The sequence below is a fragment of the Pinus tabuliformis genome, chromosome 7 (assembly GCF_031772625.1).
Source record: "Pinus tabuliformis cultivar Carrire ecotype Pingquan chromosome 7, CPIR1, whole genome shotgun sequence".
In the NCBI taxonomy this organism is placed as follows: Eukaryota; Viridiplantae; Streptophyta; class Pinopsida; order Pinales; family Pinaceae; genus Pinus; species Pinus tabuliformis.
Window position 1 is genome coordinate 2,038,770,781 of NC_142293.1, and position 5,502 is coordinate 2,038,776,282.

Consider the following 5,502-nt stretch of genomic DNA (forward strand, 5'->3'; position numbering starts at 1 on the left):
TCTATCAGAAACTCTGGGGAATAACATTACCTAGACCAAACATATGACTGCCCACGCAGGGGCTAGCTTCTGAGAGCGCATGATAGCCATGGCGATTAATGCATTTACTGTAACCCCACATAGACCTAACAGAAGTGAGACTAAACCAAAGACCAGACAAATTTGAACATAACAGAGACACAAGTAACGACTGCCAGCAAACATAACCGAATGACAAAATCAGAATACCCGTGGAAGCATTAATCCTGGAGTCGGGCGGTGGATGGAAGGCGGGCTGCCAGATGTTCTTCCGCCTCGTCACAGAGGCTTTTGTCTTCGACCACGTACGCCCATCCATCACCTTCTTCACGTCCTTCCCACATTTTCCTCCATACCTCTTCGTCGACGCCTGGAGGGGCTGGCCCCAATGGAGGTGAGAGGGCATGCGAATTTTGGTCCTCCTTGCCTCCGGCTTCAGACGATGGTGGTTCAGTTTCAGTGACCTCTTCCACAGCCGGTTCTTCTCCAACTTCAATTTCCTTTCCAGAGCCTTCCATTGGCGTCTCCGACGTGCCGTCTCCAACATCAATTTCCTTTCCAGAGTCTTCCATTGGCATCTCCAATGTGCCCTGAGGATTTCCATCCTCCATTCCTTCCGGAGTTCTGGTGAATAAGACTGAGATGTGGGCATTGACCCCTGCAATGTCTGCAGAGTTGCCCAGAGTGAATACCACAGAGCCAAAGGCTGGAAGCACCGGCTTCCCTTCGCTGGAACTCCCAACCTCCATGAATTGTCGAATGGGGAGCTGGGTTGCTCGGGCTCGTCGATGACAGTAACAGCAACAACAATGATGATGCTCATCTGCTGCAGGGGCTCGTGAGGAGGAGCCTCTCCATGGTCCCCTTCTGCTGGGCTGTCGTTCTCGTACCTTAACCATGGTGTCCCTAATGCCTCCTCTGATTGCCTGAGAATGAACTTGAACTTGGTAGCAGTGCCAATACCTTCCCTTTTTGTCCTCTGGTGCACAGAACTCAGATTGAATTCTCCCTCTTGGTTCCAGACCATTCCATTTTCCCAATTGTCGTTGGTGGTATGCCAATTGCCTTCCTCTCTCAGACCAGCGGCAAGGATGGCCACAGAGGCAGGCTTCAGCTGAGCCGCGGGGTGATGAAATCTCCACCGGCCTGAACTCACTGTGCTTCTGCACCCTCCAGTACTCGGCAGACCAATATTCCCTGCTTGACACATTAAGCTCCTCATATTCTGTTTCATTCCCTCGTTGCAGGCGCTCCATAACTGCGCTCTGCTCCTCCATCTACCTCTTTCCTCAGCCATCAATGGCATTAACTACTGCATTGCGCAGATGAGGAGATAGAATGCCAGTTGACGGCCTCCTTCAAGGAGCCGTGGGTTTAACACGGGGCGGCACATGCTGGGCATGTGGCCCGCCCCTTCTCCGCACGTCAACACCCGCATCCGGGGGAAATTGGAGAAACATTACAACAAATACAACAAATAAAAAAATCATTTGTAGAATCATTAAAAGCTTTCAAAACACCAGATTCAATATCTATAATGGAAGAGGGCATTGACATGAAGAAAACTAACAATAAAGAATGTTCTAACCAGGAAAAAGGATGTGTCATAGAGAAGGAAAGTGACTCTGACAGTGATTCAAATGTAGAATCAACTGATGATGATTTTGAAGGTACAAAAATCGTTGTTGACCTGAGTGTTGAAGATAATACTGAGCATGTCAAAGTAGAAATGTTGGAAATCCCTGTAAATGAAATCTCCAAGATTCTGGGATCAGTTTCTGGAATTAAGAGTACTCATGCACATCCAACAGATGATAATTCCAGCTTCAAATAAGTTACTGGATCTTTTTCACTTTAGTACATAGTTGATGAAATTAGAACTTCAAAGTTAAACATCAATTGGTCTATCCATAATTTTACATCAAGAAGTTTGATAGTTTAAATGTGGTTATTTTTATAAGGAAGTCATTTAGGAAGTAAAACTCAAGGTTCTAAGTAAATTTGTTTAATATGGTCATCTATTTAATAATGCTCACAATCTTGTAAGCTTGTTGCTCTTAAGCCCCGCATAAATTAGACTTAACTGATTTAAAAAATCTTTATTTCTATAAGTTAAATTATATAAATTATGATTGTGTAAGACAATTCATGGTCTTTTGTCTCCAACCCATCTTTAATCATGTTGATTTACAAACATAAGAAATCTATTTTGAAAACTTTACAATATCCAATTCTATATCAATAACTTCAATCCATTCCATTTACTTATAATTAAATTTCCAAAATTATATTAACATCATCTTCATGTTATTTGTGAGAAAGGATAACTTGTTTTTCCTAATCCCTATAATGAGGAAAGCTAAATGAGATAACATCCAATAAATTCTATTTTTTAATAGCAATTATTTATAATTCAAATCTTCAAAATAGGTTAAACAAGATATCTTACTCGTTAAACAAAGATAAGTACTTGCTTTTTAATCTTTTATTTTTGAATAATATTTTTAGAAACAAAGATAAGTATTTGTTTTTTAATCTTTTACTTTTGAATAATTATAGAAGAAAAAACTTTATAAATAAATATCCAAGGAAATGTATTTTAGAATTTTTGTATAAATATTTATTCATGGTTGAAGAAAACGATGCACCACAAATATTTATGTTGTTATCCTATCGTTGGGCTGGTGTTGTTCTAAACAATGTTTATTAAATTTTTTGATTTATTTTCTTGTCATGTGAGTGGCTGTAGTTTAGTGGTGAGAATTCCACGTTGTGGCCGTGGAGACCTGGGCTCGAATCCCAGCAGCCACAGAGTCGTATTCATTTCGTTTTGATTGGCCTTTTAAAATTGATTTTTTGAACTTGGATAACTGTATTTGTAATACGATCAGGCGAACCAGGCTCGAAACTTCTTTCTTCGTGAAACGAAGAACCAATAGAGTTTTCAGTGCATATCGTGGCAGATTTACTTCATTATTCAAAATGTTTGCCCTAGTAGGGCATTGCGTATCCTCTTGCCGAAGAGAATGCCTGAAGTACAGTATTTTATTATGAAAAGGATATCTGAACGATTCACTACAGTGAACAAAGTACATATCATGGCTGACTGAAGCTGACAGATCCCAAAGGATACCTGAACGATTCGTTACAGTGAACAAAGTACATTTGATGGCTGAATGAAGCTGCGAGATCTCGGTAAATGAAAATATGGTTTATGCAAGCTGTCTGAAGATCTTATTTCATTATTCTAAGAAAGCTTGCCCTAGTAGAGCACTTCGAAGAATGCCTGAACGATAATACATATCATGGCTGAATGAAGCACTTAAAAGAATGCCTGAACGATAGGCTTCAGTGAACAAAACACATATCATGGCTGAATGAAGCACTTAAAAGAATGCCTGAACGATAGGCTTCAGTGAACAAAACACATATCATGGCTGAATGCAGCTGAGAGATCGGGGTAACTGAAAATATAGGTATATGCAGTCATCTGAAATTCAGAAAAAACCATGGCCTACGCAAGTTTCGAACTTGTGCTTCAGTGAGCAAAGCACATATCATGGCTGAATGAAGCTTGGAGATCCGGGTAACTGAAAATAGGGTATCAGAAATTCAGATAAAAACCTATGGCCTATGGCTGAATGAAGCTTGGAGATCCGGGTAACTGAAAATATAGGTCTATAATGGCTATCAGAAATTCAGATAAAAACCTAAATATAGGTCTATGCAGGCTTTTATCAGAAATTCGGATAAAAACCGATGGCCTACCCAGGTTTCAAACCCGCGCTTCAGTGAACAAAGCACATAATCATGGCTGAATGAAGCTTGGAGTTCGGTCTAACTGAAAGTATGGGTCTACGCATGCTGTCTGAAATTCAGCATAAAAGGCATGGCCTATGCAGGTTTCGAAACCCGCGCTTCAGTGAACAAAGCACATAATCATGGCTGAATGAAGCTTGGAGTTCGGTGTAACTGAGAGTATGGGTCTACGCATGCTGTCTGAAATTCAGCATAAAAGATATGGCCTATGCAGGTTTCGAACCTGCGACCTTCGCGTTATTAGCACGACGCTCTAACCAACTGAGCTAATAGGCCAGTTTGAATTTTAATATAATTAAAATTTATTCGTAAAATAAAAATTATTATCATAGGCAATTAAAAATTAAAATTCAGAAAAGGGAAATCCACCCGACAAAAAAGAAAAGCAGCTTGTGAAAATTAAAAAAAGACAAAAAGGAATTGTTGGTTTTGTTTTGTTTAAATACTTTTAGTTATTAATGAGATTAATTTAAATTTGTAAGATTTTAAATTTTTTATTTATTTGTAATTTGGTTACTAAATATTGTTTCAAATGTAAATTTAGGTTTATTGAAATTGTTATTTGTAATATAAAAATAGATGGAATTGTATGGTATTTTTATTTTTTTTATAAAGAATTTCATTTAATTGGGCAGATTTACATTTATATAATTTAGATTTAATTCTCTAAGTTGCTTCTATAATCTATAATTGTTATATCCAATATTCACAATCATGTATCAAGGTTAATTAAGGGATTTGAATCAAGGTGGAAGGCATTAACAATATTAGTTTTCCTTATCATTATTTTTAGTCATTGAAAAAATTAAATTTATAAAAAGTTTATATTGCAATACTTTTTTAAGGCCTTATCCCCTTAGGGCTTTGGGTATAGCCAACATTTGCCAAGAGGCTAGCACCATTGGCTTTCAATTCTCACATCCAGCTCAACAAAACTAAAATGATAGTTAGCAAACTTTCCCCTAGATTCCATTGTGAATCCAAGTTAGGGAGGCCCAATAAACAAGGATGGCTCCTAACACAACTTTTACTAATACCTGACAACTAGCTCAACATAACTATTTGTTGCACCAAGCAAGATTTTTTCTTTCAATTTTGGCTAAAATGCAAGCCTACTTTTGAAATAAATCCTAGTTACTTGATAAACCAATATCTTCAACCTGAATAGATAAAAATTGAGAGATATGTAGATTTTAACCCCGTACAGAAATTACCTACATACGAATTTTAAAACACAGAAAATAAACAATGCGAGAGCATAACACATAAAACACATATACACAGAGATTTTCCCTTGGATCCCAAAACCAGGACTAACAACTTGATTTTTCATTATGTTCTTTTCAATGTTATAATACATATATATACATTGCCAAAGCATCCAATACAATGGAAAAAATACCATCGCGTCCAAAACCATGTGAGAAAACCATGCACAAAACCATAGGTAGGTCCACCCACCTAATATAGGGTCCAAAAAAAAATTCCCCAGGGCGCTGCCCCGCTCCCCTCAAACCCCCATTGCGCAATCGGCACAACGAAGGGGGGGCTCCCCCCTCTAACCCCCCGGTTAACTAAGGGAGCTAGTCGTGGAAAGAATATAACACAACCCAACATTCTCCCACTCGTTGTTTTCTTTCCATAGGGGGCCACAAGAGAGCTTAG

The 5,502-nt window shown here is 38.5% G+C and overlaps 2 non-coding genes across 2 annotated transcripts; one reads left to right on the forward strand and one right to left on the reverse strand.

Annotated features, from left to right (window-relative positions):
- The first annotated feature begins 2,757 nt into the window (after nucleotides 1-2,757).
- On the forward strand, nucleotides 2,758-2,829 carry TRNAH-GUG (transfer RNA histidin (anticodon GUG)). The gene has a single exon. It is a non-coding gene; the product is annotated as a tRNA-His (tRNA).
- A 1,210-nt stretch (nucleotides 2,830-4,039) lies between these two features.
- TRNAI-AAU (transfer RNA isoleucine (anticodon AAU)) lies at nucleotides 4,040-4,113 on the reverse strand. The gene has a single exon. It is a non-coding gene; the product is annotated as a tRNA-Ile (tRNA).
- Between the last annotated feature and the right edge of the window lie 1,389 nt (nucleotides 4,114-5,502).